Genomic DNA, 12,618 nt, shown 5'->3' on the forward strand with positions numbered 1-12,618 from the left:
AATAAGCTGAACTAGGGACCGAGGGGAACCTACATATGAAATTTCAGAAAGATCCCTTTAGTGCTTTCTGAGAAATAGCGATAACAAGAATTGTTTATAGAAGGACGGACGGACCCACGAAATGAGTTGTACGTGACTTTTCATTAATGTCACCAAATGTTCTATGTGACTAAAATAGTTCAAATGAGAGTAATACACTGCATCTTGAAATGCCCATCATTGCTCTTGTGTCCACAGGTATGTGTTCACCCGTGCCCATGTTTATGTGTTCACTAGTGTCCATGGTTATGTGTTCACCCGTGTCTGATATACGGGGAAAGTATCTTCAAAGATAAAAACAAACTACAACAGTGACAGATGTTATGCATGCGTCTGACATACGGGGTAAGCATCCTTAAGGAAAACAAGAGGCCCATGGGCCTATACGGCCATCTGAGAAAACCTTACAGCAGGGACACACCCCTCAATCCAGTATCATTACCATACATGTTTTCAAATTTGGTTTTTATCCCTAAAAGAAGATAAGCATCTTAAAGCTAATTTCAGCCAAATTCCCATTTTGGGGCCACGCCCCGGTGTCCCCATGGGTCTGACCAGCCACATTCATAAAAATCATGATTTCCCTCCCCAATGATGTTTCACACTACATATGGTTGTAATCCACCCAAGGGTTAAGGAGGAGTAGGATTTTAAAGCAAAACAAACAAAACAAAAAACAACCAAAAAACAAAACAAAAAGTTCCACTTTTTTGCCCCGACTCTCTGGCCCTTGGTATTGGACCAGCTCTATTTATATAAAATATGAATGCCATCCCTCAATGATGTTCCACACCAAATTTGGATGTAATCCACCCAAGGGTTAAGGAGGAGTAGGCTGTTATAGCAAAAATTCCCCCAAATTCACTTTTTGGCACCACCCTATGTCCCTAGGGGTCCACCACAACCACAACCGCACAGACCTGTCCATTTCTCAGCTGCCCAAGCAACACAAGCTGACATGACTAAGGAGCATCGAACCACGCACCTATCTTCAATTTTCGTTACGAGGCCGGTTCTCTAACTGACTGAGCAATTTTGTCCCGCTTCTTTTCTACTGTAAAGCAACATGTATATGGGCGAGTTTATACGGGCGAGTTTATGTACTTATTAGACTGCCTTCTTGGGGAAATTATCGTACCATTCTTACTGGATTCCAGACAAATTGATTCACGCACTTTGTAACTGTTTTGTTTGGTAGGGATATATAGTGACTACGTGGAGCAAATGGAAATATTACCAGATTATAGTAACAGTATGTAAGATAGCATGTTACAAATAGATCAAAGAGAGTCATGACTGATTTAAATGCAAGATATAAAATGGCTGCTTCATGAATAAGAGCACATTCTACTTCACCAACCACCCAAGAGCAAATGGAAATATTACTAGATGATATAAACAGTACGTTAGAGCGCATGTTATAAATAGATCAAAGAGAGCCATGACTGATTTAAATGCAAGATATAAAATGGCTGGTAAATGAATAAGAGCACATTCTACTACACCAACCGCCAAAGCCAGTCTATAACGATACATATATATATATACATTGTAACGAGTATACCAGCAAGCATGATGTATTGTGATAATATGGTCTTCTACACCCAACTACCAAAGCAGGAAGTCTTTAATGGGATATTTACCATCGGAATGAGTATACCAGCAAGCATGATACATATAATGATTATGTGATCTACTACACCAGTAACTATATTTATATGATACGATGGCTGGAGAACTACCTATCGTGATGAGAAATACCAGCAGGCGTGATATTTAATGATGTGATCTCCTACAACTAGCTATCATGATGAGAAATTCCAGCATGGAAATTTTTACAGCGAGCTCACCAGGTGGCATATCCTCCTCTGCAGAAATCCAATGATAACTTAACAGAGTACGATTCGTGCTTATATGTATTTCAAAAAAATGAAAAATGTCTTTTATACCACAGTAGGATCCTTACAGGACGTGTTTTTATTAGAAATCAAGATTATTTCTATTAATATCAACATTCCCCGTATGTAAAGATTTCCAGAAATCATTTGTTTTTATATCAGAGTATCATCCATGATAGTTTTTACAGACGTAGAAATAAAATTATTCTCACAAAATTGAAATAAAAAAAAACATCGATGGACCAAGACAATATGCATGCAACTTAAAAGAATTGCTTTCTTTGGCTTTGGTTTTCAACATAAGTTAAAACCTGACTTTACCGACCACTGACTTTTAACCTGAATTCACTGGCCACTGATTTTAACAACATCCTATAATATCATTCCTAGTCCAACAGAACAGTGACATATCTTTGTAATCAAGATCATTAGAATGTTATATTTCTTTTAGAGTTACATATTGAAAACTTTTAACATTTCTTATTTTTAGTAAAAACTTCTGAAGCCAAATACTTTTAAAAGTCCTGTCATCCAAAATCATAACTCTCACAGCAATATATATTTTAAAGATTTGAATAAGACATTTTTTTCATAAATTCTTGGACCTTTCTGTCAGATCATTTTGAACCATATACAAGAAGAACTACTTACTTGGAGTTACTCTTCTTTTCCTCACAAGACCAAGAGCGCCTAATTGGATGTTCCAGGTTTTCTCCTTGGGTCCATATCTGAAAAATACTTTTTTGTGAATATTTTGGGATTTTTTTCCGGTTTTGTCATAACAAATGCATCCTATGACTCCTCATCTCATAAGATCTTTTATTAGACAAAGGGGAAATTTTCAGAGAGTTTGAAGTGGTTCTAATGCTATAGCTTCAGGCAACAAATCTACATTCTTTAAACCTACATTTTGGAGTTGGCTCTGTCTCAATAACAATGTTTTTGTTATATGTTTTATGACAACAAAATTGATTGGAACTGAAATGGAACACATCTATAATTGTAGTTGTAATTAAGTGACAGGTCGTAATGCTTTTTTTCATTTCGAAGTTTACTATACAAAAATGTATGGTAAAGAGAATAAAATATATTTGTGTGCCTTTCAACATATGTATTCAACGTCCAACATATGAGTAGTTTTGCATGCAAATGAGCTGGTTTTGAAGTACAACTTTTTTTATCTTCCTAGCTTTTTGTTAAGTTTTTGTTAATTGTGAATTATGTTATTAAATATAATTTTTAAAGCCTTAGTTGTTAAAACAATTGAGAAAAGTCTCCAGTTGGAGAAATTCTCCAAGAACCAATGTCCTACCAATTTCCTATATACATGTATTTGAGTTGTGTTCCATCTATTAGGTTTCAGAATACCTAATGGCATGCAAGACCCTCTTAATTTAAGTACATATACTAAACAAGAGGATACAGAGAGGATGTTTTCTATAGAACACAATATTTGGTTTAGGGGTTTCCAAGAAGTAGACAATGCAAATTGTTTACAGACGGACTATACAAGATGATGGACAAAAGTTGACTAGAATAAGTCAGCTAAGACTTTGTATCAGGTGACCTTAACATTCAATTTCTGTTCCAATGGTTTTTTCCATCATATTTCCTCAACAGAAAAAGTGTTTAATGACTGAAGATTATCTTTGCACATCTGTGATTAGAAGTAATCATTCGATGAGATATAACTAAGCACAAGCACAGAAAAGATAATTTGATCGCTTATTAATTTTCATTTTTTTGTGATCCTGTTCCAATACTCCTAGAGGGCTAAGAATAGCAATTAAATTTCTTCATTTTATGATTATGTTTTCAAAGATATCTATCTGTAAAAAATACCCTGTCTTCATACAAACATAATCTTCATTTTGCAAAATCATCAACTTACAAACATTGTAGTAAGTTAAAATGGTTCACAAAGAAGCCCTCGACAAACTTTAATTATTTATTTTCCTGGGAGAGGGTTTATTTGATGATATACAGTAAAACCTCGCTATATCGCCATGTTCTGTTCTCCGCGATTTTGGTGATATAACGAGTTTGGCGGTATATCGGGTTTGCCGTTCAAACCCGAGTTTGCTGTCTAAACGATATAGCTAGTGTATCCGTAACAACTGTAGACTTTAAAAATCGAAAACAATTCATTCATATTTGTCTAATAACTTCTTTCATTGATTTTTGTGTGTGTGACAAAACGGATTGTATACCGCCAAGCATCCGAAAGTAACAAGAACGTAAACATGTAAAACTATATCAACGACAAATTCATCCTTTACTGCAATTCACTTTGAGTCGATAAATCCTTTCTAGCTATCAGGAAAAAAAACTAGATGAACCGGAAAACATTATAAGGACAAAGATGTAAGATCGGAAAGTTCCGGGAGGAACAAAGACGGCGCTACCTTCGGTCTTCAGAGGGTATATAAAGCCGTCTGCTAGCATGGCAGTTGAACCAGATTTCGACTACTGACCTGGCAACAGCGTTGGTTAGGTACGGTCTATACTACGAGATGGACTGAGTGAGCAGACTGTAGACGTAGCTGAAATAGCGCTTTCCCTCAGTCTTGCTCTCCTTACGTTCATTTAGTAGGTTAGAGCGGTCGTATAGACATAAACAGACCCTGTTGTAGTGAGCAGACTCTGTACCACGTGCTCTGAAGTGCTGTTCTGAGCACTGGTACCCGAAGCTGGCTGTGACAGTGAGCAGCGGTCCTTTCTAGCTGTTGTGCGTGTGTTGGTCGGTGTTGTACGAGTTATGTCCCTTTGAGCGGTCAGGCGTACAGGCATAGTGTTGAGTACTCATAGAGTACTGGGTACCTAAGAAAGCTGTACATTACATGCTCTCATATACTTTACCTTGTATTAATAGTTAATATTTGGTGTTGCTTAAGTAGTGAGTAGATATAAGTAGAGACGTTTAGCCCCCTGCTCTACATTAGGGCTAGTTGATATATGTAATCATTGTTAGTCAGTTATGCTCAATAAGGGTGTGTGCATATATTATTGCTATTGTTGTGGGTTCGAGTGGTGTAACATGTCAGGAATGAGTTATCATATCTGTATGACGATGTTGTCAGACAAAACAGCAACGACAGGAATAAACGTCTGTATTGCTCCGAGGTCTAACCGATAACTGAGGGCTAAAACATAGGTAATATAAAGGCACGAGGCCTTCCGGAGGATAACTACCCGGAATCCTCGGAACCGTACGTAAAATACAATGCTGTTCCACAACATTCCTCCCCGTTTACTAAGAGTGCGATACGTTATAAAAGACAAAAGGTCAGCATGAATTCTATACAATAAAACTACAGTACTTAATGGTAAAGTATACCTGCACTCTGATGAGGTTAATGAGAGGTGACCATAGCAGATGATAACATCGTGTCGTTTTTAAATTGTATATAAAAACTATGATTCATCACAGCTAAACTCTTAAAAAACAGCTAGTAACAGTAGTCCAAGTAATGTTATCAAACCTACAAAATATGTGTTTGTTATAAAACTTGGAACTTGATCACAATACTTGTATCTTAAAATGGAAATGTAACTAAAATATCAGATTTTCTAAAACCGGGACTATGTACAGCAAGTTCCCACCGGTTCTGTTTTTGAAACCTAGTACACAGTTGTGTACTGCATTGTAACTATTGTACATGGCGGGTACTACTGGAACATATAGAATTGGCATTGGTGGAGGAGGCAGTGTGGTTGGTACATGTACATGATAGGGAACATATGGAGGTGGCGATGAAAGTGGTTGAGGTGGAAAGCCCGGTACACCTTGATGAGTGATATATGGCGGTGGTGGTAGAGGAAAGGAGCTGGTATTTGGAGGAGAATGATGCTGATGTAGATGTTGATGAGTTAGATGTTGTTGCTGCTTTTGACGATACTCATGCTGAGTTTGGCGTACATCACACAGGTTACTTGGCAAATTCATCTGGATCTTCTTTTTCCTGTGGACTCTTCTTCTCTTTTTTCCTTTTGCTTTTATGCCATTGTCCAAAGCGCTCTCGATACTCTGTATGTTGCTTCGCGTCCGAACAGACTCACCCTCCATTTGCACCCTCGCGTCAACCATCTTATCTTTGTGTTCCCCTGTGGTGTATTTCACGCTCTCGCTCCCTGTTTCAGTTGGTTCATTTTCTCTCAACTTATTCTCTTTAACAATTGTAATGGCATCTTCTAATGATTTTGCCAATTCGTTGTCCACAACTGTATAGTAGTCTTCCTCTTCCATCACAGTTTTGAGGAACATGTCTATAGCTGTACGTTTGATGATATCCTCCCCACACTTCCAATATACAGCTGTAGCTAAATTTGTGATCCTATCAGCGTAACCATCACGTGATTCACTGGAATCTTTTGAAACAAGGTACAGCTCTTTTCTACATATAGTCACAAGTTCATCATAAGTTAACGAATGCATATTTACAACGATAATCAGAGTACCAAATTAAGGACTGAGTATCCCTAGCTACAGATTATACTACAGACAAAAATGAAAATGTACAGTACAGTATAAGAACTCAGAGAAACATGTACATCAGGTTTTACCTGATTACAAATATCTACAACACATGGGGAAAATTCAGATAGCCATGCACGTCAGAGTATCCGACATTACACAGTATCCGTTTACAATAATGAAAAAAGACTAACAATTTACAATACAAGTACAGGTATCAGAAAACTACACACGTCAGAAAATCCGACAGTGTATGATATCCGATGATGAGTCTTAATATGAACATATTTAAGTACGGGAAAACATGTCAAAAGTTACTGCTGGGCACAAAGTCACATATAATCATACTACTTTTGCATAACGGCTGATGAGATTACCTCACCTAACCACATACACAAAAGTTAAATATGTATTGAATCCAAATATGGCGTCTCGTTCCGTCCGTGAACATGTATTGAATTCAGATAATGGCGCTTCGTTCCGTCTGTGAACACAATTTAAGTGTATTTGATGTATGAATTGAACAACATAGTATCAGCTTCCTCCCCGCCTAAAAAAATGCAGGCGGAAATGTATCATACAAAAAGTAAGCCGACACAGCAAAGTGTACAAAATAATTCTCAAACATACACTGCCTTGTATCTTCGGCTTTAAGAGAGGGAATATGAATACTAATTTAGAATACATCAAAAACAAACAATTTTTTTTTTTTTAAATCACAGAAAAAAAATGTTTAGAATACCTGTGTGACAAAAATGGATTAAATAATCCAATGTGATGTAGTTAATATTCACAAAAAAGCAACTTCAGTAGACAACCAGCGTTAGCATCCGAGTCGACAATAAAGCTAGCTGAAACAAGAAGTTCTTTTGGAAAATGTATAAAATATGTATACTAAATGACACAGGTAAACTGTACAATGAAATGAATAATAAATGCACAGAGTAAAGTGACCATTCAATTCAAACAAGTGGCAGGGCATCGGCTAGTACCAACGAGTGATAAGCCAGTGAAAACAGCTCACGTACCGAACCACAGGTAAACTGATCAGGTATAGGTCCTATGCGTACACAAAGGAATTTGTACAATCTACATTATTCTCAAAAAATCTAAACTGAAAAATTATACAAAGTAATAACAATGGTCACAAAAGGACATTTCAACCGGAAACAGAACTGTACAAAGCCGGGAAACATCAAAAATGTGCATACTGCAAAAAGCTAATGGGAAAACTAAACAATGATTCCCACAAAAACATATACAAAATCTATCACATCTCACTCGATTTCCGAGGGTTCAGGCATATGAAATCCCACTTCTGACACCAATTGTTGTGGGTTCGAGTGGTGTAACATGTCAGGAATGAGTTATCATATCTGTATGACGATGTTGTCAGACAAAACAGCAACGACAGGAATAAGCGTCTGTATTGCTCCGAGGTCTAACCGATAACTGAGGGCTAAAACATAGGCAATATAAAGGCACGAGGCCTTCCGGAGGATAACTACCCGGAATCCTCGGAACCGTACGTAAAATACAATGCTGTTCCACAACACTATCATTCTTTGAGCAAGGCATGTTCAGAATATATTTTTTGTAAATATCGGCAATTTTGGAGCACCCGGTTAGAGCACCTATCAGGGATCCCAAGAAGTAACTTGGGTACTGACCCCAACACGTCACAGTTGTTAAGAAAGAAGAGAAAATATAAGATCCCAAATTTAGTTCTCTCTAACTGGGGCAGCAGGTATAATTCTTACGCCGTACCTGCAGGGCAGACCGAGAAATAACACCGTGAACAACTAAAAAGTACATTGCCCTACAGTGCGTAGTGAACATTGAAATAAACGAAAATTAACTGATATGTTTTGAGGGGCATGTCAAAAAGCACGTCATATAGAGAGACAAACACCGTTAAGGGCAGTCACTAAAACATAAACATGTATTTCCGTGAGTTCTCGTTTTCAAATTTAATCACGGTATTGGCCACATATACATTCAATAGGTCAACAAATATAAAACATATCGTTAACGAGAAGTTATTTAAAAACACTTATTTAATGCCATAATTAACACAAAACAACTGTGATAGCACTCGTTTTTGATATAATTTTGTTGTTTTAGGGACTATAACGTCCTCGCAATAGCCATGGTCATATATGGTTTGATTTGGTTTATTTTGTTTAACGTCCTATTAACAGCAAGGGTCATTTAAGGACGTGCCAGGTTTGGAGGTGGAGGAAAGCCGGAGTACCCGGAGAAAAACCACCTGTCTACGGTCAGTATGGCAACTGCCTCAAGTAGGTTTCGAACTCGCAACCCAGAAGTGAAGGGCTAGTGATAAAGTATCTGGACACCTTAACCACTCGGCCACCGCGGCCCCTCCAAGGTCATATACGGACGGGTAATAGGGAGACATCTAGATTAAGAAAACAAAGCACAGAAAGACTAAATAGCGAGGAAAGAAGGGAACTATATAATATACCAAATTAAGAATTATCTCTAAATGCGTTTTGATTGGTTGATACGATGACCTTTCACTGGGACTATTTTTTCAATCATGCAGTTCAATGTCTTGATTAGCTATTACTTCACGGAGTCATAGAAATGATGACACATAAAAAGTAGTTCACCATTATTTTTTAGGATAATTCATTTTTATATATATAAACATATTTCTATGAAATTATCGCTTTGATGAATAATAATATTGCTAATCATTTGTTATGATTACTTTTAAATTACAATATCTGCAGACGTTTCCGAAATTATCAGTTTAGTATATTAATACTTATATAAGTATTTCACTTCTTTGTCCCCTACACATCCGACCTTATATTGTGAAAGAATACTCGTTGAAACAAAACCTCTCCGTTCATGATCAATTTAGTTGACTTTATCTGGGAGTCATATTATTCAACACCTCATCCCCATTATGCGATGTGCTTTATGAACACGTTTCCGCTTGCAAAAAAAGGGTGTGGTGAGCGTCACTTTTGCATAGAATATCTTAAGGAAAGATTGGTTAAGGATGAGAATTGTTAAACGCTCCATCAACAGCTATGGTCATTTGAGGACGACCTCCCTTGTATGTAGTGTGGGCTGTTGGCGTGTGGTGAGTGTTTTGTGTATTTTGAATGGCTGCGGTATTTTCGTGTCATATGCGCGTTGTCGTGTACCCGGTGTGGAGGGTGCATACCAAGGTGGCGGTCGAAACAGATCAACAAAGGTAGGTGTCTACTTTTAACGTCGGGTTCTCCTACTTACCAAGCCGTTGTTGGCTATATTGTAATATAGGTAAATCGGGAAAATTCTCTTAAAAATACATTCGTGAGTTCAGATGCAAACACCACACAGAATTCGCAAATTAAAGTTAAAGTTCATCGTAATTTCGTTTTCGAAGCACATATTATTCATTTAATTGTGTTGTTTTCTACCTTGTCGAGCTGATTTGTTATAAATAGCGTAACACATGTTGGTAATGGACTGTGGTTAAAATTTTGTGCACATTCAATCAATTTAGGTCAGCAATTCATTAGTTATGGACAAAATAAGAAAACGACATGGCACGTCGCTGTTTATAACGACGCGTTTGATTGGCGGATGGAGCAGCGTAATTGTTTTAACTGAAAAGAGTCTATCAATAAAGTTATTTTGTCAAAGTACACTCCGTTTTTTTTGTGTTATACCTCCATGTTATAAGATATATATCCAAGTTAATCCTAAAGTACGCTCTTCAGCACATATCATACAATGGTAACGTGACAGAGATGATAAACTGCAATCTTAAAAATTCCACTCTCCCTTCCATTATTTGTCTTTGGTCCCCGCCGCCAATTTAATTGCGTTCCCTCCGCTGCTATGTCGTTTTCTTATTTTGTCAATAACTAATGAATTGCTGACCTAAATTGATTGAAATTGCTTTAACATTTAACCGAAGTCCATTACCAGCATGTGTGACGCAATTTATAACAAACGAACTCGATAAGGGTAGGAAACAACATAATTAAATTCGTCATATACGCTTCGAATACGAAAGTACGATGGACTTTTACTTGAATTTGCATTGCAGTTTGTGCATCTAAACTCTACACGAATATATTTCAGAGAAATCTCCTGAATCAGCCACATTGCAATATAGCCAACAAAGGCTTAGTAATTAGGAGAAACGGGTATTGAGAGCGGGCAACTACTCCCTGAAGTATATTGCTGAAAAATCCCGACAGGTCACATTATATTAATAAACCAGTAATCCAACTTACAAAATGTCGAGTATTTAGAAGGAGAGGCAACTACCATTTTTTAAGTCTCTGGTACGTCTCGGCTAGAAGTCAGAACCTCACTGGGGCAAACACTATCGTTTCAAATGATTGATAAAACATACAAAATATCTTACTTCTTATTGTGATAGCAACCACACACAACACGATCCAAGCATTATCCATGTATAATTCTATCAACTTCTTAAGTTACAAATATAAAATTTCTGGATCACTATTTACAACATAAATCAAATCCTACATGTGCAACCCGTGAAAGATTGCAAAATGGTGGTTCTGACCTTTTCCTTTAAACAATACCGCAGAGTGCTTGTTTAAAAAATTGACCCTTGAATATACAACATTGACTTCCTTAGGAGAAAAACAGAGGTCGATTAAACGGTCGGTTAGTTCCTCGGTCTATATAGATTACCCTAAAAAATCTAATGAGCAAAATGAATATTTCATATATGGAAACAGAGTGCTGTGAATTCAGGATGTCATTCCGTCATGTGTGAATTCTCATTTAAAACAGCGTTACATATTTCTGACATTAACCATGCTTGAACACATTAAAATTGATTATTATATATGTAAGTAAACTCCGGGGTCAGTTTGTCATCACAATGTATCGATATATATCCTAATGTTGCCATGTCTTACGCATATAGTTTTACAACATTTCGCTGCGATCAAGGACTCCGTATGTTGTAATAGTAGAGGACTTGACACAGAGATTAGATGTCTCGGGTTGTTTGTCCTGACGATACCCTAACATTACGTATTTCGTTGGTCGCAGTGGTCTAGAAGCTTTCGGTTTCACATGTAGTTAGCTGTAGTTGGGAAGTTTGTATTCGACTGTAGTTGATTATAGTGGGGATGGCCGTAGTTGACTGTAGTGGGAATGACTGTAGTGGGGATGGTCGTAGTTGACTGAAGTGGGGATGTTCGTAGTTGACTGTAGTGGGGATGACCGTAGTTGACTGTAGTGGGGGTGCTCGTAGTTGACTGTAGTGGGGATGTCCGTAGTTGACTGTAGTTGGAATGGCCGAAGTTGACCGTAGTGGAGATGTCCGTAGTTGACTGTAGTGTGGTAGTCAGTAGTTGACTGTAGTGGGGATGACCGTAGTTGACTATAGTGGGGATGTCCGTAGTTGACTGTAGTGTGGTAGTCTGTAGTTGACTGAGTGGGGATGACCATAGTTGACTGTAGTGGGGATGTCTGTAGTTGACTGTAGTGAGGATGTCCGTAGTTGACTGTGGTGGGGATGACCGTAGTTGACTGTAGTGGGGATGTCTGCAGTTGACTGTAGTGGGATATCCGTAGTTGACTGTAGTGGAGATGTCCGTAGTTGACTGTAGTGGGGATATCCGTAGTTGACTATAGTGGGGATGACCGTAGTTGACTATAGTGGAGATGTCCGTAGTTGACTGTAGTGGGGATATTCGTCGTTGACTATATTTGGGATGTCCGTAGTTGACTGTAGTGGGGATATCCGTAGTTGACTATAGTGGAGATGGCCGTAGTTGACTGTAGTGGGGATATCCGTAGTTGACTATAGTGGAGATGGCCGTAGTTGACTGTAGTGGGGATGTCGATAGTTGACTGTAGTGGGGATGTCCGTAGTTGACTGTAGTGGAGATATCCGTAGTTGACTATAGAGGGGATGTCCGTAGTTGACTGTAGTGGGGATATCCGTAGTTGACTATAGTGGAGATGGCCGTAGTTGACTGTAGTGGGGATGTCCGTAGTTGACTGTAGTGGGGATGTCCGTAGTTGACTGTAGTGGAGATATCCGTAGTTGACTATAGTGGGGATGTCCGTAGTTGACTGTAGTGGGGATATCCGTAGTTGACTATAGTGGAGATGGCCGTAGTTGACTGTAGTGGGGATGTCCGTAGTTGACTGTAGTGGGGATGTCCGTAGTTGACTGTAGTGGAGATATCC

The sequence above is a fragment of the Pecten maximus genome, chromosome 17, assembly GCF_902652985.1.
Source record: "Pecten maximus chromosome 17, xPecMax1.1, whole genome shotgun sequence".
In the NCBI taxonomy this organism is placed as follows: Eukaryota; Metazoa; Mollusca; class Bivalvia; order Pectinida; family Pectinidae; genus Pecten; species Pecten maximus.